Source organism: Euphorbia lathyris, chromosome 6 (assembly GCF_963576675.1).
Source record: "Euphorbia lathyris chromosome 6, ddEupLath1.1, whole genome shotgun sequence".
Classification (NCBI taxonomy): domain Eukaryota; kingdom Viridiplantae; phylum Streptophyta; class Magnoliopsida; order Malpighiales; family Euphorbiaceae; genus Euphorbia; species Euphorbia lathyris.
In genome coordinates, this window is record NC_088915.1 from 67,989,677 (window position 1) to 68,013,806 (window position 24,130).

Sequence of the window (24,130 nt, forward strand, 5' to 3'; positions counted from 1 at the left end):
GCTATATCTCATATAACATTTATAGCATGTAAAATGAGTTTTCGTAAGATCAAATTTAAATGGTTGAAACATTTGATTAATGAGTAATCTCTATAAATTTTAAGAATTGGATGTTGATTTACCTTTAACGTAAGAAATAATAGAGGTGAAGTAAACATTTATCTTTATTGAAACAAAAATCTTTAATATAAAAGATATTGAAATGAAATTCTTTTTTGTATGAATTGATAAAAGAGGTGAAAAATTAAAATTTAGCCATTGTTTCGAAAGAATTTAGAGGATGTTAAAAAAAGTAATGGAATGTAAAATATTTTAATGACTTTATTTAGGAGTTTTTTAAGAGTAAATAAATTATTAAAAAAAGTAATCTTTTCGAATTTTTATTAAATATTTTTTATATTCTATTTAAAAAAAAGGTAAAAAATAATTTCGAAAAATAGAAATAAACCGATAAATATATAAGATAGCATCTATCTTATCTTTAACAAAAATGGCCTAGTAAGAGAGAAGATAGAAAAAGACAATGTCAGAACCACTTGTCAAGCTAAGAATTAGATTTTTTTTTTGTCCACTTATGAATTTTTTTATTTTTATATTTTAATGAAATATATGGGGTGTTTGGTTGCTTCTTTTCATGCTAGAGTTTTAGGTGTTTGGTTAGTGACCTCCTGTTTGCCTTTTACATCTGAAAAGCAGCATTAGGTGTTTGGCTAGTGATCTCCTGTTTGCCTTTTACATCCGAAAAGCAGCTTTTTACAAAAGCAGATAATCTCTGTTTTTTTTGTAAAAACAGTTTTTTCCAACAAGAAACCGTAGCAGCAACAGCAAACCGTAACAACAAACCGTAACAACAAACAACAACAACAAATAGTAGGTAAAGCAAACGGGCCCATAATTTATGTATTACTAAAATTTTAAAGTAAAATAAAATGAACTTAAATATATTCGGTGGCTTATTTGAAATATATGGAATTGATCATAAATTATAAATAAAATGTTTTTCTAATTCTATGGTTTTTGAAATGGAATGGAAAGTGAAGGACACGCGCTGAGTGAGAGAATGGGATAGCAAAGGCGGAAACTCCCACTAGTAACATGCCATTGGTGGTGTAGTGGAATTTCAGACGAAAAATAATTATAAAAGAAGAAGAAAAAGAAGGTGGGCCCCAATCCGTGTAGAGAAATCGTCAAAAAAGAGTTCAAACATTTTCCATTGACTTGCATTATCTTTGATAAGGTAAATAACTTTCATACCCAACTATATACTAAATAATCTTATAAAATAACTATATAGTAAATAAATAAATAAAATAATGAATTTTTATAAAAATAAAATAAAATAATATAATGTCACAACAAAATTCTTAATTAAAAATCAAATGGACCTCCTTGGTTAAGTGGTGATGCTACATTTACTATTATAATAACAACTACTTAAAAGAATCTTCTTTCCAAAAAAAAATGAAAAAATTCTAATCATTCTAATTTTATTTATTGAATAATTAAAATTTTATTTCATTATATCATATATCTTTAATAATTTAATTTGACCATATTAAATCATTATTTGTCAAATAAAATAAAGATAAATATCCTTTAAAAAAATAAAAGTAAATATCTAACTTCAATAATTGATAAATACAAATTAGTGTCAACAAAAAGGTTTTGATCTTAAACTTATAAAAAATTTATTTTCAAATCTAGTTTAAAGGAGTTCATCTCGGTTTTTACAGATTAAATCCGTAGGAAATCGGGAATCCCACATTGTTGAAGTTATAAAATCTAAACAAAAGTTTCAAAGAAAAGATATATTTTTTATTGATTAAAAGTTGAATTGATTACAAAGAAATATATGAATATATATCATCTCAAAATCTAATTGAGAAATTACATGAAAGGGTAAATACATATAACTAAATATATAAAACTTAAAAGGGTAAAATGGGTTAGAGGTAAAGGAGGTAATTAAGGGGTGGTAAAGTTTTTTTTTTTTTTTTGAACTGAAGGGGTGGTAAAGTTATAATCAGAAAGGAGCTGGAATGAGGGATAAGTCTGATTTGTAAGAATTTTTTAAAGAGTGTGTGAGTTTGGTGATGAGTCTTTAATGCTAAATTTTAGATTCCACACATCGAATGAGAATAGCCACATGACGACTGGGATCCATTTTTCACATAATAGTTTTTCTTTTTTTCGGTGTGTTGTCTGTTTGACCCGGCTTCTCCCACCATTCATCTCCTTTCGTCTAGCCGACTAGATGCCTACATCATTGATCAAAGATTTATTGAAAGGGCATGCTTAGGGGGGATTTTATTGTTGCTTGAAGTGCCGTGTCAATTCATGTTTATTCCATTCGATTATTAACACATGTCAATTATCATTACGTTTTTAATTAAAAAAAACTCTAAAATCCCGGACAATTGAATGGAAGGAGTATTGAATGACATGACACTCCATAAATCTACAATAAAATCCCTATATTTAGAGTGTTATGTGATGATCTATAAATACTAATTTACGTTGTCCCACCCATAGAGATGCAAACCATCTGCGAAAGTGAATAGTCACTGCTGTCGGCGGTGGATACACTTACGAACAAAAAAAATACTTTTCAACTGTTAAAGAATATAAATTTGAAACATAAATAAAATGCCTCTATTAATTGAAGTTTGTGTTCAAAATTGAGTTTTTAATTTATGATGATCCGGATTTCAAATTGATAAAGAAAAATAGATATTAAATGTTTTAAAATGAAAAATGGAAATTTCAAAACAACAACAACAAAAAAAAAAAAAAAAAAAACAAAATTTTGAATTAAAATGATGAGATGGCTCAAGATGCATTTTACCTAACAACTATTTATATCCTAACACTAAGGATAAATAATTATTTTATACTTTTATTTTTAATGTAAATAAATAATAATAATAATATTTAATTGAGATGCTTCCTAGGTCCAAGTCCAAGCTATCCCTATCTATCACTCATTTTCCAGGATTGCCCTTACTTACACTCCACATTTTCCGAAATTGCCCCCACTTATGTTGGTCCCACGCCTCCATTATGTTGTGTTTTTCTTTGTCATGTACAATTGTTAAGTACAATTCAATGACCCTCATAGACTCTAATGTTCCCCCACCCATCTCTTCTATTTTGACTATATTTCAATTCTATTTTTTTTTTATTATTATTTTTTTGTTTTTTAATAAATTTTTTCTTATAATTACATAATTAGGAAAAATAATCAGAATTACCGTAGGCATATGCAGAAATTTTGTCTGATTTATACAAATATAACTTAATTTCATTATATATGATATTTATTTATTAACATCATATTACTTTTACCCTCATCGTTGAAGATAGTAACATTCACGTTACACTTCACAAACCCCCTAGTCAGCTTCTCTCATATCACTGTACTACTATTATGACGACGAGAAGTTGTTGTCCCACGAAACTAATGAGACTTTATATCATCCATGAAATAAATAGTATTTTAGGAGCAGTCTCGACATGAACCAAATTAGCATTCCATACCAGGTTATTTCTCTGCTGCCACATAGGTTACAACGCGATAACAACCATGCAAATTGTTTCCTTTGGCATGAAGGCACACTAATGAAGGAACCCTTCACTAAAATACTCAAAATTGGTAGTAGGAACTTATCTGAGCAGCTAACTAGCCAACACGAGGAAGCATAAGGGCAACCGAAGAAGAATGAAAATCATGCTTCACATCACTTTGACAAAAAGCATAAGGAATAGAACATTTATCCTTCTTATAGATAACCAATAGCAAGTAGGTAGATAATTAGAACACAATTTTCATATGAATGCTTTTATTTTCGACGAAAAGAATAAATTCCACAAAACCTTTCAGACATTCCTAACACCACCAAAATAATCAAATGTAGTGAAAACGCGTGAAACTGACTAAAATGAAATGTAGAGGATTCTCCTAAAAAACTTGTATTACCTTTGGGTTAATGGCACTACAGAGACTCTAAAAACAATATTAGGGGAAGAATGACTCGATTTTGGTGTTTTAAGACTTAACTAAGACTCCATTGTTTCTAACATTGAATTGAAAAATATGAACTATCACTTAATGTTTAATTATGATTTGAAATTCTGTTGAAATAAGGTGAAAGACTTAAAAGGAAGGTGAAAAGTGTTTGATTGCTAATGATTTTTTTTTTTTTGAATGAAAGAATAATTGAATCAAATGAATCAAATAGCCATAAGGCTTACAAATGAGGAAGGAATTAAAGAGGTTACAACTAGAGTAGAAGATAGCAGGCCTAATTGTGCTGCTTCGTGAGCAACCCGATTGGCCTCTAGTGGGGTAAAGAGAAAGCTACAACCGGATATCGACTTAGCAAGATCTCGACAATCTGCTAGCACTAATCCTAAGGCAGAAAAATCCTCATCCCCTGCTTCGTCATCTTTTTGTAATGCATGAATGACCACTTGTGAATCACCTTCCAGGCATACGATGTTGAAACACCTTTCCACAAGATTTTGATTTGACAAAATCATCCATGATTAAGAGAAAATTAAATTTAAGTGCTTTATTTTAATTGTACTAATCCGTTTGTTCAATGTTGAGTATAAATATAAATAAAGATAAATATAAAAAGCAAGACAGGACGAAGTCAGCATGAGATGAACAAATCAAGCTGAGTGGAATCAAACTTAGCATCAAAAGACAAAGACATAAATGCCCAACAAAGAAAAGCGAAATAAAGCTCAGCATAAGAAGCCGCAACAACAACTGTCTTACGAAGCTGAGCTGACTAAAAATATACTCAGCTTAGAAATTGCCGAAGACAAAGTCTTACGCAGTAGAAGCTGAGAGATCCCTCAGGACAGCATGAAAGAGTCGTTCGCTAAAAGACAAGGATTACCGCCCCTCTGTACCAATAATTGAATCCTTGGAAATACGCAGAAGACACATTCCGAGATGTATGGGACAATGGATTATTGGTAAAGACAACTGGCACAAAAAGACAAGCCTGACGCAAGAAGACAAGCCTGACGTCTGAAGGAAAACAGAGGAAGGGAATGGCTGGAACAGTCTGAAGCTGACCAGAATCTGTCCCCTAAAAGAGCCGTTTTAACATTAACGGCTAAATCATTTCAAAGTGATCCAACACAGATTTTCCCCTATATAAGGACAATCAAACCTCTTGGATCATTGCCGATTCACAAAAAGAAAAGTACAAGAGAGAAAAGATACAAAAGCACTTAGGTACAAAAAGAGATCTTACACCCATCTTCTATTCCTTGTGTAAATGCTAGAGTGATTACTTGTAATCTTCTAAAGTGTTCTTTATTTGAAAAGGAACAAGTGTTTATCAATTGTAACATTGAGAGTGTTGTGCTGAGTGTTTGGTTGTAAACATTCAGTGGTAGAGAAATCTAGGTGCTAGGTTGTAGCACTTAGTAGGAGTTGAGTAGACGAATAGAGGAACGTACTCTTGCATATTCAACTGCCTTGTAATCGGTTTGTGCTCTACCTTTAAAGAGCTCAGTATTGGATTCTAAAAGCCCGGAGGACTCTGGGGACTAGACGTAGGCAGAGAGGCCGAACCAGGATAAGTGATACTGAGTAATCTCTAAACTCTCTCTCTCTCTCTCTCTATATATATATATATATATATATATATATATATATATATATATATATTGCATGTGTTGTTTGACATATTTACTCAGCATATAAATTGCTTAAACTGACCCTGAGTAAATTAAGGTTAAGGTGCTGAGTTAGAAGTTGACTCCTTAAAGCGTCAATTCTTAACTCACAAGCTTGATAGCCTTAGTCAATATCTGACTAGAGCTGTTTCACACTTAGCTCGCCCAAGCTGACCAAGAACTGAGTTGACGAAATTTATCCAAAACATATAAGTCAGCATAAATAATTAACGAAAAAGGTATATTAGTTCCTAACCCCCCCTTGGAACTAATTACACGGGACCAACAAGTGGTATCAGAGCCAAAGCTCATTACTCAAAGATCTAACAATCTTGAGCTGATCCCGAAAAGTGGGTGAGAATAGCACTCGTTTCCTTCCAGGAAACCAAACAACACAGATACTCCCTGAGGGATTATCAATCACTAGACCTCCTTTATTCTTTGGGTCTAATTATACATTCTGGAAGAATAGAATGAAGAACTTTATTCAAGCCACAAACATGAGTGCATGGCTTGCAATTGTTCAAGGTCCACATGTGCCATACAAAACTGTTGACAATGAGAAAGTTATTAAGACTGAGGCTGAGTGGACAGAGGATGATCTTAAGAAATTACAAAATAATGCTTCGGCTATAAATATGCTTCACTGTGCGTTAGATGCTGCAGAATACAATAAGATTTCAGGTTGTGAGTCAGTACATGAGATTTGGAAAAAGCTTGAAGTGACCTATGAAGGCACTAGTAAAGTTAAGGAGTCCAAAGTCAATCAGCATATGAGACTCTACGAGCTGTTCAAGATGAACGAGAACGAGGACATCTCTGAAATGAACTCAAGATTCACAAATATTATAAATGAGCTTAAAAGGCTTGGAAAGAACTTCACTGAAGAAGAACAAGTGAAGAAGATCTTGAGAAGCTTACCTAAGAGTTGGCAAGCAAAGAAAACAGCTGTAGAAGAAGCTCAGGACTTGACTACTTACAAATATGATGAGCTGATCGGATCCCTGCTGACCCACGAGATCTCTATGAAAAATTTTGAGGCAAAAGAAAAATCTGAATATAAGAAACAGAAATCTCTAGTGATGAAAGCTGACTCCACATAAGCTGAGTCAACTGATGATGAGGAAATAGCTATGTTCACTAGAAAGATGAAGAAGCCGTTCAGAAGAAATGACAGGAACAGTAAAAGGCCATACAAAAGAGGTGATAGGTATAAAGCTGAGCCAAGTGACAACAGATATAAGAAAGATAGCTCCAAGTCTGTCACTTGCTTCGAGTGTCACCAAACTGGGCATATCAAGTCAAGTTGTCCTAATTTAAAGAAAGAAAAGAAAGGAAGCAAAAAGGCAATGGTGGCAACATGGAGTGATAGTGATGAGTCAACCTCATCAGAAGCTGAGCAAAATGAAACTGCCAATATATGTTTCATGGCAGATGATGGAGCTGACCAATCTCAATATGAGCAAGCTGACCTCTCTGATGAAACTGACCAGAAGGAACACAACAATGAGGTAACATCCCTACTTGTGCTTAGAAACGAAATGGTAAATGCCTTGAGTGATTTATATACACTAACCAAAAAGTGTAACAAGAAAATCAAATCACTCAGCAGGCGGTGTGACGAGATTGAAGAGGTCAAGTTGAGTGACCTCCGATATCTCCTCCAGGATAACTCAGATTTACAAACCAACATGCAAATAATGCATAAGCTTGTCACGGAGGTTCAATCTGAGTCAAAGAAACTTAGGAAGGATGTTACAATCTTACAAAGTCAAATAAAAGGCTCAAAAAGAAATAAACCCCATGCTGAGTACGCAAGTACTAGTCAGCATATGCAGTTCACTCAATGTGAATGTTGTGGAAAAAGGGGGCACACAAAAGAGGTGTGTTGGTTCAACAAGCGGATTGTCCAATGTGACTTCTGCGGAAGAAAAGGACATACCACTAAGGTATGTTGGCATGCTCAGCATAACAATGCTGACCACACTCAGTATCACCCTCAAAGGGTAGCTTTCTGTGACTTCTGTGGTAAATCAGGCCACACTATAAAAGTATGTCGTCACAAGTTAAGGTATGATTTTGCACCTGTTTACACTAACAAGAAAGGACCCAAAAAGAATTGGGTACCTAAAAATGAATAGTTTAAAATGCAGGTCGGCTTGACATGCGTGAAGAAATCAAAGCTGTGGTATATAGACAGCGCATGCTCAAGACACATGACTGGTGATGAAACTCAATTCATCACACTAGAGCTTAAACGAGGTGGAAGTGTAAGCATGGACCTTCTTGCCAAATTAGCTAGAAAGCAATTAGTTGAGGGATTACCCAAATTAAAATTTGAAAAAGATCAACTGTGTAAAGCTTGTCAGCAAGGCAAATAAACTAAAAAGTCATTTCATAGTAAAAATATTGTCTCAACCAAGAGACCATTGGAATTACTACACTTGGATCTTTTCGGACCTATCCAGCCACTCAACTTGGGAGGTAAGAAATTTTCCTTAGTCATTGTAGACGATTTCTCTCGGTACACTTGGATCATCTTGCTGAGTAGCAAGGATGAAACATTTGAGATGTTCACCACATTGATTAAAAAGCTTGAAATTGACAAAGACCTAAAAGTAGCTCATATTAGAAGTGACAATGGTGGAGAATTAAAAAACCAACAGTTTGACGAATTCTGTGAAACCAGTGGTATTGACCATAATTTCTCTGCTCCTAGAACACCTCAACAGAATGGGGTTGTTGAAAGGAAGAATAGAACTATTGTCGAAATTGCTAGAACCATGCTGAGTGAAAATAGGCTTCCAAAGTACTTCTGGGGTGAAGCTGTCCACACAGCATGCTATATACTGAATAGGGCTCTAGTAAGACCTATACTTAAGAAAACCCCATATGAACTTTGAAAAGGACGAAAGCCCAACATTGGGTACCTTCGTGCTTTTGGGTGTAAATGCTTTATACTCAATACAAAGGACAATCTTGCAAAATTTGATGCTAAAGCTGACGAAGTGATCTTCTTAGGGTACTCAACAAACAGCAAAGCATATAGAGTCTATAATAAACGAACTCAGGTTGTAGAAGAGTCTGTCCATGTTGAGTTCGATGAAGCTGACCCTGCAGGAAAGTTAACTCAGCTCACTGAAGATGAACCAACCTCAGCTTCCGCTGATCAAAATGGAGCCTCTGAATCATCAATACAAGGGCTGACCAAAGGTAAGCAAGAAGTTGAAATAACTTTTACTGACCAATCTATTCCTGTAGAGATTGTAGAAACACCTATTCCAAAGGGGAGAACGTTTTATTATCTTCTCCATAACAAAAAAAATAACTTACCCTTCTAGTTCTTAATTGAAGAGATACGGTCACGAAAATTAAACCCATCCATCTTTTTGAAGGAGAAATTATCTTCCTTCCCATGTTGGAAGGAAATTGAAGTCCTATTATTGAAAAGCCTTTTGGAGAACAGAATGTTCAAATCTTAGCAGACCCAATAGAAGCTCGGAAGCTCTATCTAAGCATTGGGATGTATTTACACTATGAATAATCCTAGGTACCCCAACACTTTGAAAATGGGCTCTAACATCAAGTACGAAAACCATTAAGTAGGTGGATGAGAAAAATGGCAAAGTATCATGCATGTGAGCAAAGTACCCTATATTTAGCCACTGAGATAGTCATTCAGCTATGGGAAATCCTCCTTTAAAGCTTCGATTTTTCTCAGTAGTGATGGAAGAGGGAATTTTCTCCACCCTTGGGGCGGAGCAGGGGCGACCTAACATAAAGATTTCTTGGAAAGTTTCTTAAAAGAAGAAGTGGAAGTTTTTCTAGTCATGGTGATGTGAAGACTGAAGATTATGGAAAAAGAGAAAAGCTTTTTCAAGAAGACTTACTAAAAGTGATGAAGAACTAGTGTTTGATCTTTGTCGAGATTGAATTCTAAAAAGCAAATAGAGAAGAAAGTGTAATCATATGTAATTCGCTAGTTCTTATATTGGTAATGTGATGTTTAGATTTCCCGAACGCCTAAATAGACCATATGTTCAACAGATACTCGATCTAGAACCTTCTTAAAATAATTTATTTCTTGGAAACTGAAAAGTGTGTGAATTCTTACCGATGCGTCTACTTGCTTTATCCTAAAGATTAGATTGAGCTTATGTGGTAGATTCTGATAACATAATAGGAAAAAGGATCCAACCTTGTGAATCATATCCTCAGGATTCATCCTCTACTTTGAGAAAAACTTCATCGCAATTACCGATTGAACAGAGATGACAATCTTTTGAAAGCTTTGAAACTTTTTTCTATACCTCACATCTTTATTTATAAATTTTTAAGACGTATTTATTTTTATAGAAAGAACAAACTACAATTTTTTTTTATATATCTAATTTCTTTTTCACATTTTCCCTAATTTAAAATGGATTACCAAAATTAAATTTTTTTTTTTTTTTGAATGTGATAGCTTTGAGATCTCCAAAATAAATGAAAAGTCACGATTGTGATCTTAGGAATGTGTGATGAGTAGTTGACTTTAATGTAGAAATGGCACACTTCCAAAAAAATTCACTATGTGAATGAATCACTTAAAATAACTAAACAGAATCAATTTGGCAGTGTGGGAATAACTAATCTAACAAACGACAAACACACATTATCAAAGTTTTTACTATTCAATTATGCGAATCTATACACTTTTCACTATATTAAGTGAAATAGAATTTAAATTCAACTAATAATAAATTATACAAGTTAAAGATACTGAGTGTGATGAGTTGCTAGGCCAAACACAAAGAGGAGGAGAAGAAAAGGAAATGAGATTAGAATGTGAATCATATTCTCATAATATAGAAATCTCAATATAATGATGGTTGAAAATGAATGAGATTATAATTTTATTTTTTTTGGTAGGAAAATGAAAGAAAAAACAAACAAAAGCCCCACAAATTAACCCGGGATTAGCCTAGAAAAGCTAACCCCACCTGATCATCCGAAAGTAACGAAAAAAGGAAGTCCGGAGGGGAAGAGAAAGTTGAGACTCCCAATAACCTCACATGGCCCTCAGCAGCAAGGCGGTCTGCCACTCAGTTCTGCTCCCTGAAGACATGTCCAAAGCTGATGGTATTGAAGGAAGCACACAATCTTCTGATTTCTTTAACTAAATTTTGGCAACCTAGACACATAGCCTTATTATCAGAGATCGTTTTGACCGCTTCGAGGTTGTCTGATTCCACGAGTAGTCTTTCCAAACCCAGATTTTTGGCGAGCCTAAGCCCAGAGAAGATCCCCCAGAGCTCAGCAGTAAAGGAAGAGTCCAACCCCAGGTTCTGAGCAAAGCCAGACACCCAAGCACTTGTAGAACATAAACAATTTTCTTTTAATTTCGGTTCGGTTAGGATTAAGAAAAAACGATTAGGAAATGACGAAGTCAATCGCATGGTTTGAGAATCTAGCGTACTTTAGGTAGTAGCAGAGTCAGCTGAGAGTTCGGGGCTTCGTCCCTCCGCCACCAGCTTCATCATTGAGTAATACAGTGTTGTTCTTTTATAGCTCATAATATTGATTTATATTAATATTTTGTAGTATAATTTCAATATTTCAGAGTACATGAGTTTGTTTGAGTTGTATGTTTTAATACATGTGTTCCAATTTTATAAAACTTATTTTTTAATAAAATCTTTTTTTGTTTGTGTCGGCGATATTTTCATAATATCCCGGTTTCAACATTGGCTTTTGCAAGGGATTGTGCGGACGTGACAGGAAAGTTAATTCCCAATTAATTTTTAATATAGATTGTGTGCCAAACTTGACTTCTAACAATTAACGATTGGGTGAAGGGTGCAAATATCGATAAAAATCCTTCTTGGGTTCCTAGCTTCACCACATAAAGCTTAACTAGCTAAAGCAATGGTAATTAAAATGAAATCAACACAAAGGATTTGTGAATTTTTCCTTTTTATTGATTTTGCAAATATTTTGTGATTACAGATGATAAAAATTGGAAACGAAAGCAATAATTACAACTGACAATAGTACGTTAATTTCATGAAAAAATTACGTTTGACAAAACAATTAATCGTAAGAATGAAATATTGACAAAAGCTGAAATTAGAAATAACAAACTTGAAATTGAATTGAATTGATGAATCGTCGACATATGGAGTTGAAAATTGGTCTCATTATGGATGATAATTTTTTTGATTGATTAAACGGAGAATTTGTATGAAATACGAATTGAAAGCTGGAATTTGTATTGAAGGGTATTTCTGAGCTTTGGAGAAAGATGACAATGCTGACTTTATGAGAAACTTAAATTTAAACAAATTGAAGGCTTGGGGAATGAAATTGAAAGCTTAAAGATGACAATTAAAGCTTTAGAACAGAGCTTGATCGTTTGGGAAGAACGAATTTTGGAAGAACTGACTTCAGAGGAAGAATTAAATTTTTGTTGTATAGGTTGATTGAATGTTGGATTAGGCTTTAGAATGATGGATTGATGTCCTATTTATAGCCAATAATCCAAGCCTCACATCCCATGAACTCCTATTAATTGCCACTAAATGATAATGAACAGGTTTGAGCCAAGAAATATGTGTAGTGGACGAGTTTACGTTGAAAAATAACATTCAGGACCCCGTCTCACCGAGACGTGGCCATCGCTGAAAAAAAATATTTTTTCCATGAGTAGGTCTTGCCGAGACCTAAAAAAAAATTAAAAAAATTGATTATGAATATAGATTCCGGACCAATATGTACAAAAACACAAACACAAATATTTATAAATAGCACAGAAATCAGGAAGACAGGTACACAATCTCTCAACTATTACATTACTATATCTTTCCTAAATTACGTATTCCACATACTGATTTAGGCATCAGAGAGAGTTTACCAGTCACTGATCCCCTGTACGACAGTTTTCTTTCTTTTCAAGTTATCAAAAGTTCATTATCCATAATTAGGAGATATTCAGATACCACTAACCAAACACCTAAATTTTTCATTTTTAAAGTGAAAACACACACAAGAACCACCGATCATCCCCTTAATTTATCACTTTTTAAATTTTCTTTTGATATGTCCATGAATGAATTAGGTGAAATGGAAGTGGTAGATGAATCAAGTAGTGGGGGTACTTTGATCCATTTTAGAGTGTCATCAATTCATGTATATGATTCGAATAAATTCTTCAACTTGTTTTTCAGTGATCAGTCATGTTAATATTCGTACAACTTCTTTTTTATTTTTATTTTTATTTTAAGATCAGTATCTGTGCTCCAATACAGGGGCGGAGCCAGAGGGGGCGGGGAGGGTCGGTCGACCCTCCGGCTCCGCCTGAAAACTCCATGAAGTAGTTTTCCATCCTTACTCCTTCACGTTTCTGGCATGGCTCGAGCCCCTCCAGCCATGGCTGATATTGAAGAAGGGTAAAGAGATGACTGGTACTAGGGAGAATAGAATCAGAGAGGGAAAGAGACACAACTGGTGTTTTTTTAAATGACTGTGTTCTGTGTAAAGAAGAGTGATGGAAGTCCATAGTGAAGGCGGCTAAATCTAAGAGGAAGGTAAAAGGTCACATATAAGTAAATTACCAACTTCTCCTTAATGCTCTTTTACTTTCTATTCCAATTTCCAACCATCTTATTATCAAAATCATTTTTAACACAATTTATAAAAATAATTCAATGTATTCGATTTTTTTTTTTTAATTTTACAAATAATTTCAATGTATAAATTTTACATCCAAAACAAACAAATAATTGAGGTGCCTTGTATGGTTACTTTGTTTTTGATAAAAATATAATTAGGCTTAATACATCATTTATCCAAAAAGCTTGATTGCCCCCTAAACTTTCAAAGTGTCTCGATAGCCTCCTGAACTTACATAAAATGTTTAGTTAGCCCTCTGAACTTGCGTAAAATGTCATAAATTGATCAATCGATCGCAAAAAAAGTATGTTAAATGCGGAAGATGTATTCCACGCATCTTAAGATGTTATTACATAATTAAAAAATAGATTAAAAATGAAGTTATTACTTTTTTTAAGACTCGTGCAATACATCTTTCGCATTTAACTTAGTTTTTTTGCAACCGAGCGATCAATTCATTACATTTTGCGCAAGTTCATGGAGCTAACTGAACATTTTATACAAATTGAGGGGCTATCGGGACACTTTGAAAGTTCAGAGATCAATCACGTTTTTTGGACAAGTTTAGGAGACAAATGATGTATTAAGCCATATAATTATTATTTGTAGCTTTACTGATTCTTTTATAAATTTTACACCCAAAACAAATTTTAGACATTTCATTTGTTTTTATAAATAGATGTCTTCAGGGCTCTTAGTGAAGAATGATTATATCGGAAACAAAATTCATAAACACATTTTAAGTAGCTTGATTCGTTATTAAAAAAAATTTATTGACAATGGAGCCCCTCTGAACATTGAGTTCTGGCTCCGCCACTGCTCCAATATATCGTAGTTTGAGCCAATATTTAATTACTAACAAATTTAATTTCCATAAATTTACACACTACTGATAAAGGAAATCAATAGAAATAAATTAGTCCTTACATATCAATAAATTTAATCCTTTAATAAATTAGTCCTTACAATTTTTATAATATACTATGATTTTTAGGAGGTAAATTATACCCATGGTCCCTTAATTTTGACTTACTTTCTTTATAGACCTTGAATTTTAAAACTTTAAGCTTAAAATATGTACAATTTAAAGTTTATTGGATGGTCAGAATTGTATCAAATGTCCGTTTGGTTCATCTGTTCTTGTTTATTGTTTATGTTAGTTGTTTGTTATTGCTAATAGATAGTAGATGTTAGTTGATTTTCTGCTAAAAGCATATGTTTTGAAATTTTATCAAATACTTTTTAATCTCATATTTAGATTAAAAGGTAAAAAGTAGTTTCGAGAAATGGAAGCAAATGAGATCCAAATGTTTGATCTTTATTTGTCTTTCTTGGCCATGTCAAGAATTAATTAAAATTTATATTTATAAGAAAAATGGGTTAAGATCTCTAAAATACTAGAGTCTGCCCTTATGATGTTAACATACCATTGAATGATCATTGCTAATATGCTAATATAAAAATGACATAAAATATTTAGAAATATTATCGTAACCTTTTATATTTTTAAATATCATATAGATACACAGTAAAATTATATGTGTCCTATAAAAACACTATATGAATCGATTAGGGTGACACAATTACGATACAATTTTTTTTTTGAGTTGGGTTAGAGTTGATTCATGAAACGACATGAACATAGTATGAACCCGATAATTGTTATCCATATAAAATATAACATAAAAGTTACTCAATTTTGTCATTTACTAACATAAAAGTTACTCAACCTTGACCATTCATATAATTCTCATTTGTAGTGCTGATGGAAATGATATTTTAAGTAATTTAATTCATGAAATTTTGGTTTTGAGAAAGAAAATAATTGTTTAGAAAGAGAAAGCTCCGAGAATAATAATTTGAATAATAAAAAACGTAGTTTCATGGGTAAATGTGGCTCTAAACAATTTGAATTATTAGAATTTTTCATTTTGAGGTTGTCAACGATCATTTTAAAACGATTTAATTTCATAAAGGGTCAGGATCACAACGTTAGTAAATGATAAAATTGTGTGATTTTTATTTAGGGTAAAGTCCAAAAAAATCCATGTACTTTCACGTATTGACGAACTGGTACTTGAAAAAAAAATGATACAAAAAGTGACTAAGCTTTTTCATTTTGCTAAAAGCAATGATCTTTTAGTTTAACACTATAAAAATGACCGTTAATGACTTCAAAATGAAAAATTCAAAGAATTAAAATTGTTTAGTACCACATTTACTATGGAACCAAATTTTTTATTTTTCAAATTCATCATTTTCGGAGCTTTCTCTTTTTAAAAATTAATTTTCTCTCTCTTCACCAAACAATACATATATGATCTCAAAATTAAAAAGTCAAAAAATTAAAGTTACTTAGAATATTATTAAATCTTTGAATTTTTCAATTTTAAGATCGTTAACGCTCATTTTAATTTTAAGATCTTTGTTTTCAGTAAAACGAAAAACCTCAACAATTTTCTTGAAAAAATGAAAAAACTCAATCACTTTTTGGATATTTTTTTTTTCAAATACCAATTTGACAATACACGAAAGCACGTATTTGTTTTTGGACTTTACTCTTTTATTTGAGATTTTGAAAATGAGTGACTATAATAGTAAAGGTAAAGTTGAGTGAACATTGGTATAATTTACCTCTTCAAATACACATAAAGCCTTAGAGCAACAAAAGATCTATAATAGAACTTATATACGGAACTATTTACGGGTCCAGATACTCGTCTGATATATCCATCCTTGTGTTTAGTAGGTTGGGTTTAGATCCGGTCTAAATCTATTTAAGTTTATTAATTTCTCAACCTGACTTGGTATTTTTATATAAATAAGACTAGTCAGTACGATCCACCTATTAATATTATAGGTATATATGTTAAATTATAAAATAAAAATATATAAATTTAAAGTTAAAAGTTTAATTTATACAAAATTTTTTTAAAAATTTCTATGCATATTGGGTTTGAGATTTAATTTGTATATATATTTTGATTGAGATTTAATTTTATATATATATATATATATATTTTGCTTGAGATTTAATTAAAAAGTCTCAATCCACCCAATTAATAACAGATTGAACTGAATTTTCGACTAAATATTTTGAGATATAAAAACATTTTAAGACATTCTTAGACCACTCTTTAAAATTAATATAAATAATGAACTTTTTATGATTTGAAGAGTGATTAATAATACATATTATAAGTAGGAGAGCCCGGTTTTCATATTTGGGAGGCTAATTTTAGTTTTACAGTTTGTGGTATTTTTTCAAAGTTCAGCCGGTTAGAGTTGGACAATTTTTTTTATATGTTCAACGCTGATTTTCTAAATTAAAACCCCTAAATTTTTATCGTTTTAGTGTGTTGAATGCTAAAAATTAAAAATGCTAAGCCTAAAAGAAGTAGATATATGTAATAATGTTTATAAATTCAACTTTAATTTCTTAAAAACTATCCCACTTTTATTTTGCATTCCAAAGGTTAACTTTAAAGAAAGTAATTAATAATAATAGGAAATAAAAGCAAATAGATAAATAAAAGCAAAAAAAAAAAGAGATATTAAAAAGTTTGAACCCGTGACCTTTTATAACAAAACATGGATCTTAACCAACCTAACCATCTTAAAATATTGAGATAGTATTACAAACCTCCCGTAATAAAGTACAATTAAAGGGGCTATCAAGTACCGAACGAATTTTACTCAAGATTGGAGCCAGCTGTCCGGAGGGGATCCCCAAGAGCCTTGGGTTGGCTCTGCCATTGCATATTATCTCCAACAATATTCATCATTTCCACTCATTATTTATTATTTTATCATTAAAATTATTAAGTATTGTTATATTTACCAATAGTGAGAGGAGGGAGATTATTCAATTATAAATTATTAATAAAAAAATAAAATAAAGAGACATTAGGAGCTACTGAATAATAGAGAGGATATAGATGCTCTTAGTAATTTGAGCAGCTACTAAGAGACTATTGGATGGCTGGTTGGTGGATTCGGAAGCAGCAGAACGAAATCATCGGGTGGCTGGGCCTGCTCGTGCAGAAAATAATGAAGAACGGCAAAGTGCAGTAGCACTTACCCGAGTTGAACAGCAGGCTTTTGCAGGGAGGGGTGAGGATGGAATATGTCGAGCTGATGGAATTAAATGGTTGCGTCCGAAGGTCGGTTTTGTCAAATGCAATTCTGATGCGACTATATTTAGTGGGGAGGGCAAGTTTGGAGCGAGAGCTGTAATCCGAGATCATGAAGGAAGATTTCTGGTTGGTTTTAGCTCATATCAGAAAGGTTCTGTGTCGGTTAAACTAGCGGAGGCATTAGCTCTACAGGCGAGCATAAAATGGGCGGTGTCTCAAGGCTTTTGTAGTATTGAGTTTGAAATTGATGCTAAGGAGGTAGTGCAAAACATCAAAAAGGGAAACCGGAACCTCTTAGAATATGGGGCTGTGATAGAGCATATTAGACTTTTCATTCATAATCATCCGATGTGTTCGGTTGTATTTGTTCCAAGGTTAGCGAACGGTGTGGCTCATGCATTAGCGAGAAATGCCCGTTCCTATGCTAATTCTTTCATTCATTATTCAATTCCTGTATTTATTGACAGTATCCTATCTTAAGATATGTCCGTTCCTTAATAAAGTTCATGAGTTTTCTTCAAAAAAAAGACAAAAGAAAAAAAGAGAATATTGGAGCTGGGGTTTTATTTAGAAAGAAATTGTAGTTGGTAAAATTTTATAATATTTTATGTGTGGATTTCTATTAGAATTCCTATTTGGAATATATATATATATATAAATATACAAAATATAAGGAAGCAAAAAAGAATAGAGTCAAATTATTACGAATAAGTCCTTTGAATGATGAACAAATCTGTATGTGTTTGCTCATATAAAATGGAGTCAACACACCATTGCGTATTGGTACTTATCGGGGATAAAATAGATCTGCTTCTCCCTTTTTTCCTACAAACAGAATTGTTATATTTTTACTAAAAACTAGAAAAAAAATTAGTAATTCTTTCTCCCCTTAAAAAAGGAGATCCATAACATAGTTTTACCAGTGTAATAAAGTTACATAGTGTTTATTTTTCGCGAATATAAATGGCATTTCCATGGGTTTGCATTGGTATCGTATTCATACTGTCGTATGGAATGATTCCGATCGTTTGCTGTGTGTCCATATAATACATACATCTTGGTTGCTGGTTGGGTCGGTTCGATGACTCTATACAACAATTTTTTATCCCTCTGACTCCGTTCTTGATCTGATATGGAGACAATGTATGTTTGTATACACTTCATGACTCGTGTAGGAATAACCAATTCGTGGGGTGGTTGGAATATCACAGGAGGAACTATAAGCAATCTGGGTATTTGGAATTATGTCTTTTTTCAAATTTTAACTTAAGACTCAATTAACAGGAAGTTGGAGAGGATTCAAATATATCAACCCAACTTATAAACAAATCTAATAATAATAATAACAATAATAAAACAAGGAATTATGATGGGCCAACTAAGGGGAAATATGAATTAATTGAAGGGAGAAAGAGGGAAATTATGGTGATGTAAGTACCAAAATGGTAGGTTTGACTATATACATGATCTTAAAGTATGACTCAGATCAGAGAATTCAAAGGAGATATTTATTAACATCTAAGACTTGTTGAACTTCATTATCAATGTCCTAATCAAGTTTTGAAAATTTTATCAATTTGGAGATGTTCGGCAACTTAACTAACAATAACCTTTTACCCCCAATTTTTAGGAATTACAATTTCTGATATTTGCACAGAGAAAATCGGATTAATATCAAACAGGGAAGTAGGAGAAGGGTGTATAAGGAGCTTTCCCGCACAGAACCCTAAATTTAAGGGAATCCAATTTTTATTATTATACAGATTTAAATAAATTATTTTTATTAATTATTAGGGTAAATAATTATAAAGTCCTTATGTTTTTGCATAACATACTAGTAGGTCCATTATATTATTATAAGATCCTTAAGTTTTATTTTAATCAACTCTTTAGTTCTTCCATATTTTTTTTTGTAGATGAAAGTCTAAATTGCCCTTGGTTATTTGCATAAAAAAAATTTAACTTTTAATATCAAACTTTAATCTAAATAGTTTTAATGAAGTTTATGAAGTATATATACACCAAAATTTATATAATTGTATATATTAATCATTTAAAAATGTATTTTATTCTTTTAATTTTTAATTTTTTAATATAATATCTTTAAACTAACATTAAATATTAATAATTTTTAAATTTTTTTTTCTTCATTTATAAAATTTATTAGAGATAAGTAAAGATTACTTTTTACAAAATTTATATAGTTTTGCTCCTATTTTGATAATTTTTGAAATATTTTTCATTCATTTTTTTAGTCAATAAATTTTAGGCTACTAAATTAAAGTTCTATAATAATATAAAATTCAATAAATTAATTAGTCAATATTGTAAAGATTATGTAGGAAAAAAGGAGAAAAAATATATAATAGGAAAAATCGATGTTTTATTATTAAAACATAGAGTAAAGGGTAATTTTGGTATTTTGAAATTTATTTGGTATAATTTGACCATTGACTCAAACACAAGGACTAAGGAGTTGATGAACACAAAAACTGAGGGACTATATAATTATTTCTAAAAACAGAGGGACTGACTAGTGTAGTAAGTAAAAACTCAGGGACCTTATAATTATTTATCCTAATTATTATATGAAAAATTAAATGAATGTTAACTTATCCAGAAAATTATCGCTCTAAGAGTTTTAAGGGGTCCAATTTATTATTATTATACAATATCTAATTTAATTATTTTTATTATATTTATTATGTTAAAAATCAAGTTAAAAGTATTTTGGTGTTTTTTTTTTTTTTGTAGAAACATTATTATTATATGAAATTATTACTTTTTTTTAATGAATATGGTCCAATTTTTTTTAATATAGCACAAAGCCCCAAAAATATTTAAGACTGTCCTGACATGAAATAACACGATTTTAACATGAAAAACGAAATTATTATCTTAAAATTTTTGTTAAATATTTTTTATATACATATCACGGGGAGGATGATTTTTTTTCGAAGTCATGAGAATTAAACTCGTAACTCTAATTTTTCTTAGCTAGTTAAACAAATAATATAAATAATGGTAATTAAATTTCACTGCTCCTGATAATTTTTTTTTAACCGACATAAAAAATAACATGGATATATATATGTTTGTAGATTGATTGCTATTGAAAGATTTGTTATCATATGCATGCTAAAAGATTTAGTATTTTAAGAATTATTTTAATTTTTTTTTGTTTGTAATTTTAAGAAAAAAATCAATGTGTTTGCATTTTAGATGGATTGTGTTTGTTTTGCTAAAAAAAAAAAAGGTCAAATACAAGAATATCATAATTAAGTACAAAATTACAACTAAGTCATATCACTAAACTTAATTTTTAATATGTCATTATTTTCTATATATTACCATTTTACACCATAATTTAAAAATTATAGGCTCCAATTCATAAATCATAAATCCTAGAAAATATATTGTAGACTTCTAATTTATAAATTCCAATCCTTAAAATATATTAAAAGTACTGATTTTACTAGTTTGACATAATCCAAAATTATGACTTGACATGGTTGTAAATAGTTTTTATGAATTTCTGTGTAATTTTCCCTAAAAAAAATCCTTTGATAGTTTAGCATTGAGAATTGGGCCAGAATGAGGTCTAAATTTAATATGAGTGGGTTCTATTATTATGGGCTGGTAGTAGTAAATCACGTTATGATAGCAGCCCATAATAATAGAGCCCACTCTTATTAAATTTAGACCTCATTCTGGCCCAATTCTCAATGAGTGAATCAACTTTTTTTTTTTTTTATCCAAGTCCAAGTCCAGGGGCTCCTACTATATTAAGCTATTAAATTGTTGGGAAAATTACATAAAAATTCATATTTTAAAAACTATTTACAATTATGAAAATCGCTTTTATGTATTTTATCATTATATGATTTTAAATCTTAAAATATCAGAATATCATAATTTTATTTTTGTTTTTGTCAAATTTTCAGTTATTCAGTTGCAGGAAATAAAAACAGTTTTAAAAAACCCACCAAATATGACATTTAAATAAATTTGTTTGACATTTAAATAAATTTTTTTAAGGGTCTAACACAGTTATAAATAATTTGTTAATTATGATCATTGTGTAATTTACCCTAAATTGTTATTCTTAGCGATTACACCAACAAGCCAATATGACACAACATCTGAAAAAAAGTTCGTTAGTATTAGAACAAGCATGCCTAGCAACTCGATGGGTCGCTCCATTCGCTAAACGAGGGATAAAAGAGACTGAGAAGTCTGTATTTTCAAGCAGGATCAATCAAATCCTGAATGATACCCAAACTCAGAAATGTCCAATTTATTAGAATTCACTCTTTCGCATCGGTTTCAAGCTCCACATGTTGTATATTGTGGGTTTGCATTCGAAGTAGACAGGGCCGACTCGGAACTATTGAGGCCCTAGGCGAGATACGAAATGTTGACCCCTTATACATAAGTAAAATTATAGATATACATATATATATATATATATATTCTCTTTTTGACGTAGAAATACCTTTGAATTGAAAAAAAAAAATTTAAAAATATATATTCATATAAAATAAAAATTTAATATTTATCTAAAAACTGCTCTTTTGAGATGCAAAATTGCTAATTTAATTTTTATATTCAATGTCCTTTAATGTCTCATTTTCAATAAATAATAAAACTAATTCATTTAATCTTTCTTGATACATAATAGAACGTAAATAATTTTTAACCAATATACCAAATTAAACCTCAAAATTAAAAGGAAGTATAAAATAAATTAACAAGATGACAAGTAATTTTTTACCTATTGTTTGTAGATGTTTCATTTGGATGAAGATCATTAGTGTATGAAAATTAATCGTTGGAAATTAAAATTTTATTTTTATAAATAGATGAGAAATTGTAAAGAAATTTAATAGAAAAAGTTTGTAATTGATAAGTTACAGGAGTATATATAGCCATTTTTCTATTGTTTAAAGTTAAAAAAATTATAGATATTCCAGTTTATTATAAATGGCAATAATATATATTTGGATAGATTATATTGGATTTGGATAGAAAGGTGAGGTGACTATTAATTTGTTTTATTTGATTTTTTTTTTAAATAAAAAAACAATGGATTAATGAGCCAAATCATGGCAAAATTGTAACAATGAATCAGAAACATAGCTCGGTAATAAATTAAAAAAAGAAGGGCAAATGGATAAACGAGAAGACTGTGCTAACACATGTGCCATCCCATTCGCTTGCCGCCGTAGCCATTTGACTGAGTAAGAGTCATTTGATGTTAGGATCGATCGTATTTGAGTAATTCTATCCCCAAATTCAGAATCATCAATAGAACTAGATTTTATTGCATCAATCACTTGTTTAGCATCAGATTCGAAGACCACATTCCTTATTCCATCAGCTTCTATCCATTGCATAACATGTAATAGAGCTTCAACCTCACATTCTCGTGTTGTCGGACAACATAACAAACCCGCACATCTCCCCATTACAAACTGTCCATTTGCATGTCGTACTGCTGCTCCCATCCCTGCACGACCATCAGCGTTAAAGCATGCGGCATCAACACAACATGAGAGAAATCCTTCTGATGGCGGATGCCAAGCCGTGCAACCAACAGATGAAATATTTCCTGCTACTGTATTTCCGATCCACTGTTCTCCCGTACGAGTCTGATTCCTCAAGGCATTTGCTTCTGACCACTCATTAAGTACTGTGCAAGCTTGAGCCACTATTTGATCTGATGTGCGAATCTCATATTGCCAAAGACGGGTATTTCTAGCCTGCCATAAACTCCAGAGGTGCATCAAAAATGTTTTTACAATTTGTTCCGGTGCTGCTCTAATTATATTATGAAACCATGTTGTCAGGTTCTCAGCCACTGCCGCCTCCGCATTAATTCGTTGCAGAAGTCCCGCCTTCTGCCACACTCTTATAGCTCCTGCACATTCAATAAAAAGATGCCATCCATCCTCCCAAGGTTCATTACATATCACACAATTACTACATACCTGTAACCCACGAAATTGAAGATTCACACGCGTTGGGAGACAATTGCGTGCTAATTGCCAACCAAAATGCCGGACCTTTTGTGGAATTTCAGCATACCATAATTTTTTCCAGGCTCCCTGAACATGAAATCTTTCACCTGCTTCCATCGTTGTAGCCAACCGGTAAGCACTTTTCACTGTAACATATATATTTGATTTTTATTTATTCATACTTTCATTTCATTTCGTATTTAATATATATTTTTATTTTTGTTAATCTGTAACATAATATGATAAATTTCTTTTTATTTTTTCCAACTTTTATCCATAACCTATCAAACTAGAATATATATGGGGCTCTCATGTTTTGGGGGTCCTACGCGGTGGTCTTGGCTGCCTTAAAGGCAAGCCGGTCCTAGAAGTAGATTATTCCGGAGGGCCAGTCCTTGAACAGGCTTGGAATCCATCTGGTTCGGACCAAAATTGTTGCTGCAAAATTGGAACGTTCCCCATTCGTCACGTACACATGCACCAAACCCAAAAACATCTTCAACCTGGAAATTGGCTCCATCAGTGTTGCATTTGAGGAAGCCCAACTTCGGTTTCTGCTATGGTGTACGAACATGCCGAGCAGGTGTCCCCGAACGAGAACGACACAACTGCAGACTCTTCCAGTCG